The sequence below is a fragment of the Arachis ipaensis genome, chromosome B8 (genome assembly GCF_059453495.1).
Source record: "Arachis ipaensis isolate K30076 ecotype BB chromosome B8, ASM5945349v1, whole genome shotgun sequence".
NCBI classification, from domain to species: Eukaryota; Viridiplantae; Streptophyta; class Magnoliopsida; order Fabales; family Fabaceae; genus Arachis; species Arachis ipaensis.
The window spans coordinates 68,212,156-68,226,814 of record NC_142443.1 but is presented as its reverse complement, the minus strand read 5'-3'; the positions used below and the strand labels follow the sequence as shown (position 1 = coordinate 68,226,814).

The following is a 14,659-nucleotide window of genomic DNA, read 5'->3' as shown; positions in this document are numbered from 1 at the left end:
GAACATTATTGTTGAAGATGATCCGGAACCTGAAAGGACTCTAAAGAGGAAGCTAAGAGAAGCTAAGACACAACACTCTCGAGAGGACCTGACAGAATTTTTCGAAAAAGAAGAAGAGATGGCCGAACCCAAAAACAATGGTGGAGATGCAAGGAAGATGCTTGGTGACTTTATTGCACCCTCTTCTGACTTCTGGGGAAGGAGCATCTCAATTCCTGTAATTAGAGCAAACAACTTTGAGCTTAAGCCTCAATTAGTTTCTCTGATGCAGCAGAATTGCAAGTTTCATAGACTTCCATTGGAAGATCCTCATCAGTTCTTAGCTGAATTCTTGCAAATCTGTGACACTGTTAAGACCAATGGGGTTAATCCTGAGGTCTACAGACTTATACTTTTTCCCTTTTGCTGTAAGAGACAGAGCTAGGACATGGTTGGACTCACAACCTAAAGATATCCTGAACTCTTGGAAAAAGTTGGTCAATGCTTTCTTGGCCAAATTCTTTCCACCTCAGAAGTTGAGCAAGATTAGAGTGGAAGTCCAAACCTTCAGACAGAAGAAAGGTGAATCCCTCTATGAAGCTTGGGAAAGATACAAGCAATTGATTAGAAGGTGTCCTTCTGACATGTTTTCAGAATGGAGCATCATATGTATATTCTATAATGGTCTGTCTGAATTATCCAAGATGTCATTGGACCACTCTGCTGGAGGATCTCTTCATCTGAAGAAGACGCCTGCAGAAGCCCAGGAACTCATTGAAATGGTTGCAAATAACCAGTTCATGTACACTTCTGAAAGGAATCCTATGAATAATGGGACAACTCAGAAGAAAAGAGTTCTTGAGATTGATACTCTAAATGCAATATTGGCTCAGAACAAAATATTGACTCAGCAAGTCAATATGATTTCTCAGAGTCTGTCTGGAATGCAAGCTGCAACAGGCAGTACTAACGAAGCTTCCTCTGAAGAAGCAGCCCATGAGCCTGAGAATCCTGCAATGGAAGAGGTGAATTACATGGGATAATCCTATGGAAACACCTATAATCCTTCATGGAGGAATCATCCAAATTTCTCATGGAAGGATCAACAGAAGCCTAATCAAGGCTTCAGTAACAATAATGGTGGGAGAAATAGGTTTGGCAATAGCAAACCTTTTCCATCATCTTCTCAGTAACAGACAGAGAATTCTAAGCAGAGCCACTCTGACTTAGCAACTGTAGTCTCTGATCTATCTAAGACCACTCTCAGTTTTATGACTAAAGCAAGGTCCTCCACTAGAAATTTAGAGGCACAAGTGGGTCAGCTGAGTAAAAGAGTTACTGAACTCCCTCCTAGTACTCTCCCAAGCAATACAGAAGAGAATCCAAAAAGAGAGTGTAAGGCCATAAATATAACCAACATGGCCAAACCTAGTGAGGAAGAAAAGGCAGTGATTTCCAGTGAGGAAGACCTCAATGGACGTCTACTGGCCTCTAAGTAGTTCCCTAATGAGGAACCCAAGGAATCTGAGGCTCATATAGAGACCATAGAGATTCCACTGAACTTACTGTTGCCATTCATGAGCCCTGATGAGTATTCTTCCTCTGAAGAGGATGAAGATATTGCTGAAGAGCAAGTTGCTCAATATCTGGGAGCAATCATGAAGTTGAATGCCAAGTTATTTGGTAATGAGACTTGGGAGGATGAACCCCCATTGCTCATCAATGAACTAAATGATCTAGTTGAACTGAAATTACCTCAGAAGAAACAGGATCTTGGAAAGTTCTTAATAGCCTGTACCATAGGCACCATGACCTTTAAGAAGGCTCTGTGTGACCTGGGGTCAGGGATAAACCTCATGCCCCTCTCTGTAATGGAGAAACTAGGGATCTTTGTGGTGCAAGCTGCAAGAATCTCACTAGAGATGGAAGATAATTCAAGGAAACAGGCTTATGGACTTGTAGAGGATGTTTTGGTAAAGGTTGAAGGCCTGTACATCCTTGCTGATTTCATAATCCTAGACACTGGAAAGGATGAGGATGAATCCATCATCCTAGGAAGACCCTTCCTAGCCACAGCAAGAGCTGTGATTGATGTGGACAGAGGAGAGCTAGTCCTTCAAATGAATGAGGACTACCTTGTGTTTAAGGCTCAAGGATCTTCTTCTGTAACCATGGAGAGGAAGCATGAAAAGCTTCTCTCAATACAGAGTCAAACGGAGCCCCCACACTCAACTTCTAAGTTTGGTGTTAGGAGGCCATCATCAAGCTCTGAGTCTCTGTGAAGCTCTCTAAGAGCTCACTGTCAAGCTATTGACATTAAAGAAGCGCTTATTGGGAGGCAACCCAATGTTATTTAATTATATTTATTTTATTTTCCATTGTTACTTTATATTTTCTTTACGTTGATGATCATGTGAAGTCACAAAAATAAATGAAAATAAAAAACAGAATGAAAAATAGCATCAAAAATAGCACACCCTGGAGGACAAGCTTACTAGCGTTTAAACGCCAGTAAGGATAGCAGAATGGGCGTTTAAGGCCCAGCCTGGCAGCATTCTGGGCGTTAAACGCCAGAATGGGCAGCACTCTGGGCATTTAATGCCAGAAAAGGCTGTCTGGCATCTGGCTGGCATTTAACGCCAGATATGGGCATCTGGATGGCGTTTAACGCCAGAAATGGACAACAGAATGGCGTTTAACGCCGGGAAAGGTAGCAGCGCTGGCGTTAAACGCCAGATTTGGCACACAATGGGCGTTTGAATTCCAGAATGGTGTAGGGACTCAAATTCCTTGACACCTCAAGATCTGTGGACCCCACAGGATCCCTACCTACCCCACCTCTCCTTCTCTCCTCTTCACACCTTTCCATAACACTCTTCCCCAAACACCCTTGACTAATCCCATCAAAACCTCTTCCCCAAACACCCCTCACCTATCAAATCCTACCCTCTTCCCCACAACCTCTTCACCACTCACATCCATCCATCATTAAACCCCACCTACCTCACCATTCAAATTCAAACCATTTCCCTCCCAAACCCAACCCCTCATACACGGCTACCCTCTCTCCCTTACCCTATAATACCCGTCCTTACCACCCTCTCCTTCACACAATATACACACTACTACCACCCTTGGCCGAATCCACTCATCACCTCCATCTCCTCCATTTCTTCTTCTTTTACTCATTTCTTTCTTTTTTTGCTCGAGGATGAGCAACCATTCTAAGTTTGGTGTGGGAAAAGCTAAAGCTTTTTGTTTTCCATAACCACTAATGGCACCTAAGGCCGGAGAAACCTCTAGAAAGAGGAAAGGGAAGACAATTGTTTCCACCTCCGAGTCATGGAAAATGGAGAGCTTCATCTCAAAGGTCCATCAAGACCACTTCTATGAAGTTGTGGCCAACAAAAGGTGATCCCCGAGGTCCCCTTCAAGCTCAAAAAGAGTGAATATCCGGAGATTCGACATGAGATTCGAAGAAGAGGTTGGGAAATTCTCACCAACCCCATTCAACAAGTTGGGATCTTAATGGTTCAAGAGTTTTATGCTAATGCATGGATCATTAAGAACCATGACCAAAGTGTGAACCCGAACCCAAAGAATTGGCTCACAATGGTTCGGGGGAACTACTTGGATTTCAGTTCAGAAAATGTGAGGTTGGCATTCAACTTGCCTATGATGCAAGGAGATCCTCACCCTTTCACTAGAAGGGTCAATTTTGATCAAAGGTTGGACCAAGTCCTTAGGGACATTTGTGTGGAAGACGCTTAATGGAAGAGAGATTCAAGAGGCAAGCCGGTTCAACTAAGAAGGCTTGACCTCAAACCCGTGGCTAGGGGATGGTTGGAGTTTATCCAACACTCTATTATTCCTACTAGCAACCGGTCTGAAGTTACAATAGACCGGGCTATCATGATCCATAGCATCATGAATGGAGAGGAAGTAGAAGTTCATGAGATCATATCCCTAGAACTCTACAAGGTGGCGGACAAGCCCTCCACTTTGGCAAGGTTAGCCTTTCCTCATCTCGTTTGTCACCTATGCAATTTAGTTGGAATTGCCATAGAGGAAGACACCCTTGATGAGTATTTTGGTGAAAAATAAATTTCTCCCAAAACACACAAATCTAACCGGCAAGTGCACCGGGTCGCATCAAGTAATAATAACTCACGGGAGTGAGGTCGATCCCACAGGGATTGATGGATCAAGCAACTTTAGTGGGTGATTAGTTTAGTCAAGCTAACATTGATGTGAATTGTGTGAAATTGTAACCAACAGAAAGTAAATGACAATGAATTTAAAGTTGCAGAATGTAAATTGGCAAGTAACTTAAAGAGAAAGAAATGTAAATTGCAAGAATCTTAAATGACAAGAAATATAAATTGCATCAAATGTAAAGGGAATTGGAAATTGGATTTGCAGAAATTAAACAAGGAAAAGTTAAATTGCAACAAGCAGAGAAGTAAAAGATGGATTTGATTGATTCGGAGCCAAAACAGAAATGTAAATAAACATGAAAAGCAATAAACAGAGAATGTAAAATTGGAATTAAGATCTCAGGACCCAAGAGACTAGATAACCAAGTCTAGATCTCAATGCCTTCCTAGATCCAACAAGAACAATTGCAAGAGAAATTAAAGAAAAGTAAATTGCAGAAGCCAAGAGAAGGTGAAGTAGTAAACAGGAATGGAAATTCAATTGTGCAGAGAAAGTAAACAAGAAAATTCTCAAGGTGAGATTGAAACAGAATTTCTTCAATTCTCAACCCAAGATTCAAAACGAAATTGAAAACTAAGAGAGAGCTCTCAAATCCTAATGCTCCCTAGTGGAGCCAGCCTCTCCACAAATATGAAAATGATGCCTTATATAGGCTTTACAAAATGGAAATGAAAATGAAATTAAAAACAAATTACAATTAAATGAAATTCCTATTTTATCTATTTCTTGTGCCTTTGAGTGATGATCATTTGGGCCCTTGCTCTTGATGGAATTGGGTTGATAAAGGCCTTGGTTGATTGCTCTTGGAGTTTGAAGAGGAACCGAATTGAACCAATTGAACCGGTTTTGAAATTAGCCATAGTTGGACCTAACGTTTGAGCCAAAGTTAGGGGTCTAACTTTGGCTCCAACTTTTCATAGCAGCAAGCAACATTCTACTGGTATGGACGTTGGTGCCAACGTTAGGGGTCTAACTTTGACCCTAACGTTGGCCTCCCTTATTCACATTTATGGGGCCAACTTTGTCCTCTTGTCATGTTGCCAATTTTATGCCCAATATAGACTATCATATATGGTTGGAAAGCTCTAAATGTCAGCTTTCTAACCCACTTGGAATCACTTCAATTGGACATCTACAACTCAAGTTATGATCATTTGAAGAGGGCATGGTCGCTGGCTTTGGTGTGCAGCGTTTGAGGTAACGTTAGCCCTCAAACGTTGGCGAAAACGCCAGTTCTGGAGGCTCAAATGTATTGTCCACCCCATACTATTATACATTGTTGGAAAGCCCTGGATGTCTACTTTCCAATGCCGTTGGGAGCACATTATTTGGAGCTCTACAGCTCGAGTTATACTCCTTTGAAGGTGCAGAGGTCAGTTGGCCTCACTGCAGGTTGCCACCATGTTCGTTTATGCACATTGCGGGGCAGTTTTCTCCCTCAATTTTAGTGTCCACCATGCAGTGCCATATATGCTTGGAAATCTCTTGATTCCTACTTTCCAATGCTTTTTGAATCACCTCATTTGGAGCTCTGTAGCTCAAGTTATTCTTGTTGGAAGTATACCCCTTGTATGCCTTGTGGTGTGTGGCGCCAACGTTAGCCTCCAAGTTAGGGGGCTAACGTTGGCGCAAACGTTGGATGGCCAGGGAGGAATTCATGTGCCAACGTTAGCCTCCAAGTTAGGGGGCTAACGTTGGCTCAAACGTGGGGAGCCCAGGGAGTAATCTTCATGCCCAACGTTAGCCTCCAAGTTAGGGGGCTAATGTTGGGGCTAACTTCATGCCTCCAGGTTCAATTTCACTTATTCCTCTCTTCACTCCTAGCCATTCCTCTTTGCTTCAACCTTTCTCCAAGCTTTCTTCACCTATCATTAATCAACCAAACACATCAAAGCTATGCTCAAAATCATGAGATATTCATTCTTTCATAATATGTGACAATTTTAGCATAAAACCTCATGAAATAGCATGAATTCATACATGGTTGATTAAATCAAAGGAAACATGAAAATCTACCCAATTGGCTTGCTTATGGCTCAAGAAAGTGCATAATTCAATTAAAAACAAAAGAAAAAGGCTAGTTAAAATAGGCTAAGATGACTTGTCATCACAACACCAAACTTAAAGCTTGCTTGTCCCGAAGCAAGAAAAGAATCATGCAATAAAGATTGACAATCCAAGGCAAGAAGAATAGCAACTCAATGTTCAAGGTAAGCTAGTTTTCTAAGCATACTACAATCACAAAAGAAATGTAAATGATTGATGCTTCCATCTAGCTCAATTTATGAAATCTTTTTCTTATATTTCTTCCTTGAAACAAGCTTTTGATTTTCTTATTAGCTTCTCTTTTTTGGGTGCTTTGCCCCATGAGTTGATAACAAAGCTACGACTTCTAAATGCTTTGTTTTCAAGTATTACCACTTGATACATAAGCACCACAAGCATTTGATTAGAGGACTTCATTAAGCTCATTTTTCTTTTCTTTTCTTGACTCTCTAATCATTGATGCTCAGAGCCTTGAGCTTTGAGGGAGTGCTTTTGCACTTTGAGCCTAACCTTGACTTCTAAGTGTTTTGTTTTCAAGCATTTGGCTTGATACATAAACACCACAAGTACTTAGCAAATAAATTGCCATTGGTACTCAGAGCCTTCAGCTTTCTCATTCTTTCCCTTTTTCTTTTCTTGCTTTATTTTGCATTTGCTTCTTCAAGGTTTTCATGATTTTAAAAGATTTCACAAAATGTCCTAGATGAAAACTTCAATTAAATAAAATCTAATGCAATTAAGCAACAATCAAACATACTAGCTTACCAATACTTTTATGCACATGCTAAAATCTTCTTTAATGCCTTGTTTGTTTATGATCATGATACTTTTGTTGCTTTTGAATTCACAAAACTCAAGTTGGAAATCATAATGACATAGCACCATGTTGCAATTTAGAAATCAAACTATGCCTTTTCATACACACATGCATACAGAGAAGGTAAAGACAATCATGCAGTTCATAGTGCTTGAAACAAATGAGAGGAAAAGGAACTTTACAACCTTGTAGTTCATCTTCTCTATTGTTGTCATTTTCCTCCCATTCTCCTCCTTCCCATACCAAACTCAGAATGCTTGCTCATCCTCAAGCAACTATTAGAACCGTGGCTATGGGGCTAAGATGGATCATGAATGTCTTTCACAAGGAATGTTAGTAGTACATGTGTTTCAAGCAAGCAAAATTAAAGATAATAATCAAGGCACAAGAGACAGAGACATTGTGATTGCAAGCTTAAGAAGGTGAGCATAATACTTTGCATAAAAGATAAGTGGCACACCAAACTTAGTGTGACACTTTTATTTGGAATTACTGCAAGTATCTTGTAAAGATTTGAAGCAAATTGTGTTGCATAGCAACACCAAACTTAGAATGCAATCCTATGTCAATTTATTTGAACTAAAACTAAACAAAAGAAACTGTTATATGTTAAATACAATCACCAAATGAAGAATCTGTTATGAATAAGGGTGTCTTGGTGATGTATGAACAAAAACAGTTAATGAAGGGAAGCATTAAAAACAAGTAAATAAATAAAACAAAGAGAAAACAAAAATTATCCAACTAAGAAGAAAAATAACACTGTAAAAGGCAATATGATTATGCAGACAAGTGATGTTGCTGGATTGATTTGCATAGAAAAATAGGTGACACACCAAACTTAGAATCATGGTGTGTCACTTTCATGTAAAATTGATGCAATCATCCATGAAGATGAAAAACAGTTTGTTGCAGGGCAACACCAAACTTAGAATGTGATCATATGCCAATTTATTGAAATTTAAACAATGTAAGGAGAAGAAATGTACCTACTGTCTACCTGTTCTTTACTTTCTTCCTCTTCTTCCAATTTGTTAAGAGGAATGACTTCAAGAGAGGAGAAGATTCAGCTATTGCCCCCTGTCTTGATTTCCTCTCAGCAAGCTTTCTTTTGTACATGGCTTGATTGAGCTTGCTTGCTGGATCAGGGGGAGGATTGTTTGCAGTTGACCTTCTCATGAATGTTGTCCTTGGTATCTTGGTCACAATCCTCTTCTTGATGCTTTTGTTAATTGCCTTCACTTCCTTGAATTTACGACTTGGTTGCTGTGTGATTGTTGGAGTTTTGTCTTTATCAAGAGTCTCTTGCAATGGTGGTTCTGTGGATTCTTCTTTCATGTACTTCTCTGCCTCACTTGAGTTTGGAATGACTTCTTCACTCTCTTGCTCCTCCACTTCCTCTTTTACACCCAACATTCGTTTCAATCGCTCTATCATGGGGGAGGTTTGTCGATCTTCCCAACATTTCTTCATCTCCTCGTCATACCTTTCAATCATGGATTCAGATGTTGAGGCATTTTGGTCCAGGGAGGTTTGTGAGAGTTGTGAGTCTTCATGCTCTCTTGTCATCTCAAGTGCAGTTTCAGGTTCAACCACCTCATTCTTCATTGAAAGTTCACTTGATGCTGTGGCCTCCTTATCTTGCTTTTCCACTTCCTCACCCACATATTTGTCTTCATCCTCACTGGTTGATGGTTCTAAGTTTCCCCTTGTTTGCTCTAAGGACCCATTTATCTGCTCGAGGATGGTTTCTTTCCAAGATGGGGATTTTGTGTAAAATTCCACTAGTTTTCTCTGTATTTCAATGCCTTCACGGTATTCTTCCTCTGTTAATTCAAGAGATGAAGGTTGAGAGTAATTTTGGTGACGTGAATGTGTTGTGGTGAATTTGTGTTGAGGGGTGTGGAATGAGTTGTGTGATCGATGGGATGACTGGTATGGATTTTGGAGGAAACTTTGTGTTGAGGCATAATCAAGTGATGAAGAATTTTTAAATGAGAAACTAGGACGTGAGGGTGGCTGCTCTTCCATTCTTTGGCGACACTTACATCTTCCATGAGGATAATGATATGAATCATTTTGTGGTGGTGGTTGGTATCCCATATGATTCTCTTTCTCATCTTGTGGTTGTGAAGCAAATCTCCATGAATTGGAGTGCTCAGAATGTGTATTCTCTTGGTGATATTCCCAGCCACCATTAGAGATTGGTGATGGTGGGTGATATCCAATAGAATTTGTTTGATCATAAGATGAGTTGAACTCCATTTGAGTTTTGTAAAACACACAACCAAGGAAAATTGAAATTACTCATATCAGAGATGAGAATTTCTTAGTGAGGCAAAAACTCAAACACCTTGGTTTCACTTTGAAACAGAAAACAAAAATAAAGAAAATGCTTGATCTAGACTTCTCACCCACATAATCATTGTTGATCTAATCAATCCCCGGCAACGGCACCAAAAACTTGATGAGTATTTTGGTGAAAAATAAATTTCTCCCAAAACACACAAATCTAACCGGCAAGTGCACCGGGTCGCATCAAGTAATAATAACTCACGGGAGTGAGGTCGATCCCACAGGGATTGATGGATCAAGCAACTTTAGTGGGTGATTAGTTTAGTCAAGCTAACATTGATGTGAATTGTGTGAAATTGTAACCAACAGAAAGTAAATGACAATGAATTTAAAGTTGCAGAATGTAAATTGGCAAGTAACTTAAAGAGCAAGAAATGTAAATTGCAAGAATCTTAAATGACAAGAAATATAAATTGCATCAAATGTAAAGGGAATTGGGAATTGGATTTGCAGAAATTAAACAAGGAAAAGTTAAATTGCAACAAGCAGAGAAGTAAAAGATGGATTTGATTGATTCGGAGCCAAAACAGAAATGTAAATAAACATGAAAAGCAATAAAAAGAGAATGTAAAATTGGAATTAAGATCTCAGGACCCAAGAGACTAGATAACCAAGTCTAGATCTCAATGCCTTCCTAGATCTAACAAGAACAATTGTAAGAGAAATTAAAGAAAAGTAAATTGCAGAAGCCAAGAGAAGGTGAAGTAGTAAACAGGAATGGAAATTCAATTGTGCAGAGAAAGTAAACAAGAAAATTCTCAAGGTGAGATTGAAACAGAATTTCTTCAATTCTCAACCCAAGATTCAAAACGAAATTGAAAACTAAGAGAGAGCTCTCAAATCCTAATGCTCCCTAGTGGAGCCAGCCTCTCCACAAATATGAAAATGATGCCTTATATAGGCTTTACAAAATGGAAATGAAAATGAAATTAAAAACAAATTACAATTAAATGAAATTCCTATTTTATCTATTTCTTGTGCCTTTGAGTGATGATCATTTGGGCCCTTGCTCTTGATGGAATTGGGTTGATAAAGGCCTTGGTTGATTGCTCTTGGAGTTTGAAGAGGAACCGAATTGAACCAATTGAACCGGTTTTGAAATTAGCCATAGTTGGACCTAACGTTTGAGCCAAAGTTAGGGGTCTAACTTTGGCTCCAACTTTTCATAGCAGCAAGCAACATTCTACTGGTATGGACGTTGGTGCCAACGTTAGGGGTCTAACTTTGACCCTAACGTTGGCCTCCCTTATTCACATTTATGGGGCCAACTTTGTACTCTTGTCATGTTGCCAATTTTATGCCCAATATAGACTATCATTTATGGTTGGAAAGCTCTGAATGTCAGCTTTCTAACCCACTTAAAATCACTTCAATTGGACATCTACAACTCAAGTTATGATCATTTGAAGAGGGCATGGTTGCTGGCTTTGGTGTGCAGCGTTTGAGGTAACGTTAGCCCTCAAACGTTGGCGAAAACGCCAGTTCTGGAGGCTCAAATGTATTGTCCATCCCATACTATTATACATTGTTGGAAAGCCCTGGATGTCTACTTTCCAATGCCGTTGGGAGCACATTATTTGGAGCTCTACAGCTCGAGTTATACTCCTTTGAAGGTGCAGAGGTCAGTTGGCCTCACTGCAGGTTGCCACCATGTTCGTTTATGCACATTGCGGGGTAGTTTTCTCCCTCAATTTTAGTGTCCACCATGCAGTGCCATATATGCTTGGAAAGCTCTTGATTCCTACTTTCCAATGCTTCTTGAATCACCTCATTTGGAGCTCTGTAGCTCAAGTTATTCTTGTTGGAAGTATACCCCTTGTATGCCTTGTGGTGTGTGGCGCCAACGTTAGCCTCCAAGTTAGGGGGCTAACGTTGGCGCAAACGTTGGCCCCTCTCCCTTATGTCTTCATGTGCCAACGTTAGCCTCCAAGTTAGGGGGCTAACGTTGGCGCAAACGTTGGATGGCCAGGGAGGAATTCATGTGCCAACGTTAGCCTCCAAGTTAGGGGGCTAACGTTGGCTCAAACGTGGGGAGCCCAGGGAGTAATCTTCATGCCCAACGTTAGCCTCCAAGTTAGGGGGCTAACGTTGGGGCTAACTTCATGCCTCCAGGTTCAATTTCACTTATTCCTCTCTTCACTCCTAGCCATTCCTCTTTGCTTCAACCTTTCTCCAAGCTTTCTTCACCTATCATTAATCAACCAAACACATCAAAGCTATGCTCAAAATCATGAGATATTCATTCTTTCATAATATGTGACAATTTTAGCATAAAACCTCATGAAATAGCATGAATTCATACATGGTTGATTAAATCAAAGGAAACATGAAAATCTACCCAATTGGCTTGCTTATGGCTCAAGAAAGTGCATAATTCAATTAAAAACAAAAGAAAAAGGCTAGTTAAAATAGGCTAAGATGACTTGTCATCAACCCTCATTGAAGAGGACAAGCTCATCACTAAGAGAAGGATGGAGCAAACAAGAGAGCCCACTCATGGACCTCAACAAGAGCATGAGGAAATTCCTCATCATGAAATCCCTGAGATGCCTCAAGGGATGCATTTTCCTCCACAAAACTATTGGGAGCAAATCAATACCTCCCTAGGAGAATTGAGTTCTAACATGGGACAACTAAGGATGGAGCACCAAGAGCATTCCATCCTCCTCCATGAAATTAGAGAAGACCAAAGATCCATGAGGAAGGAACAACAAAGGCAAGGAAGAGATATAGAGGAGCTCAAGCACTCCATAAGATCTTCAAGAGGAAGAACTAGCCGCCATCACTAAGGTGGACCCGTTCTTTAATTTCCTTGTTCTTATTTTTTCTGTTTTTTGAAAATTATGCTTTTTGTTTTGTCTATGTTTGTTTCTTTATTACATGATCATTAGTGTCTAGTGTATATATCTTAAAGCTATGAATGTCCTATGAATCCATCACCTTTCTTAAATGAAAATATTTTTAATTGCAAAAGAACAAGAAATGCATGGTTTCGAATTCTATCTTGAAATTAGTTTAATTATTTTGATGTGGTGGCAATACTTTTTGTTTTCTGAATGAATGCTTGAACAGTGCATATTTTTGAATTTGTTGTTTATGAATGTTAAAATTGTTGGCTCTTGAAAGAATAAAGGAAAAGATAAATGTTATTGATAATCTGAAAAATCATAAAATTGATTCTTGAAGCAAGAAAAAGCAGTGAATAGACAAAGCTTGCGAAGAAAAAAAAGGAAAAAAATGCAAAAAAAAAAATAAAGAAAAAAAAGAAAGAAAAAGAAAAAGCAAGCAGAAAAATCAATAGCCCTTTAAACCAAAAGGCAAGGGTAAAAAAGGATCCAAGGCTTTGAGCATTAATGGATAGGAGGGCCCAAAGGAATAAAATCCTGGCCTAAGCGGCTAAACTAAGCTGTCCCTAACCATGTGCTTGTGGCGTGAAGGTGTCAAGTGAAAGCTTGAGACTGAGCGGTTAAAGTCGTGGTCCAAAGCAAAAAGAGTGTGCTTAAGAGCTCTGGACACCTCTAACTGGGGACTCTAGCAAAGCTGAGTCACAATCTAAAAAGGATCACCCAGTTATGTGTCTGTGGCATTTATGTATCCTGTGGTAATACTGAAAAACAAAATGCTTAGGGTCATGGCCAAGACTCATAAAGTAGCTGTGTTCAAGAATCAACATACTGAACTAAGAGAATCAATAACATTATCTGGATTCTGAGTTCCTACAGATGCCAATCATTCTGAACTTCAAAGGATAAAGTGAGATGCCAAAACTATTCAGAAGCAAAAAGGCTACAACTCCCGCTCATCTAATTGGAACTAAGTTCATTGATTGATACAAAAATTGTTGTGGGTAAGGAATTTCACAAAATATTTACGTTGCAAGTATAGCTCCAAACCAACAAACAACTCTCGCATCAAATTAAATTTTGGTTGTCACATGTACAAACCCCAAATAAGAATTAACCGGAGTATTTAGACACCGGGTCGTCTCACGAGGAATTGCAATGAAGTGTATGCTTATTGGCTATGAAGGGGACAAGGGGGTATGATTGATAAAGGGGCAAGGAAGTAAATGGACAAGAAATTAAATGTGCAAGAAAGGTAAATCAAGCAAGCAATTAAAGAAAGCAATTAATAAGGTGAGATATTCATGGCAAGGGTGGAGATCATAGGCTTTATATCCTAGTCATACAATGATTAATTTATCTTATTTAGTCAACTCCAACAACCGGAAGAAGGTATCATGTCATCTTCACATAGGGAGAATGTCAAACAAGACTAATTAATCATGTCACAAATATAAACAATAATTTATCTCATTACGTCATCCTCGACGATGGAAGAAGGTATCATATTATCTTCACACTCGAAGAAAGTCTAACAAGACTAGCTAATCTAAATCCAAAAATCCTAATCAACTTACTAATTAAATTAGCAAAAGATTAGCGTCAATGGAAATAATATTAGCCAACAACTCTAAGTCACCAACATAGGTTGGGTTTTCATGACTCAAGATCACCTAATTACCCTTTCCAAGCCAAGAATGCTCAAAATCTACTCTAACATCCAACCAAGCATTTTGTCAAACACTTGGAAGGAATAAAAGGAAATCATAATAAATGTGCAAGAATAATAAAATCTACCAACTACTAATTGCAAGGAAAATAAAATCACAACTCAATTCATCAATAAAAAGAAACATCAACATCAAATTGCATTAAATGTAAACCAAGTCCAACATGAGTTCAACATCACAAAAGAGAGCAAAATGAGAAATTAACATTACAAGTAAGAGAATCAAGATGTAGAAATGAGAAATTGTAAAAGAAACAAGATAAGATCAAGTAATTAAACATGGATCTAAGATAATCTAACCTAATCCTAACCTAATTCTAGAGAGAAGAGGGAGCTTCTCTCTCTAGAAAACTAACTAAAGGCTCATGTTGGCTAAACTAATTGCTCCCCCTTTGCATGTACTTCAATTCTGCATGAAATACACTCAGAAACAAGTTGGACTTGGGCTTGGGCAGCTTAGAAATCGCCCCCAGCGTTTTGCCTTCAAGTGGGCCATGTAAGAATATTGGCGCGTGTGCGCCATGTGCACGTGCGCATCGATTGGCAATTTCTCCATCCGCGCGGAAGCGGCATGTACGCGTGCGTGTCCATGGGCGAGATCGCTTTTGCGAGTGCGCGCCTTGTGCGCGTGCGCGTCCTTTGATGCACTCCCAATCTTTGTTTCTTCATGCA

At 39.5% G+C, this 14,659-nt stretch overlaps 1 non-coding gene across 1 annotated transcript; it reads right to left on the bottom strand.

The window, feature by feature from the left end:
• Window positions 1-521: 521 nt before the first annotated feature.
• LOC148548443 (small nucleolar RNA R71) lies at window positions 522-628 on the bottom strand. Its single transcript, XR_015898322.1, has one exon. It is a non-coding gene; the product is annotated as a small nucleolar RNA R71 (small nucleolar RNA).
• Between the last annotated feature and the right edge of the window lie 14,031 nt (window positions 629-14,659).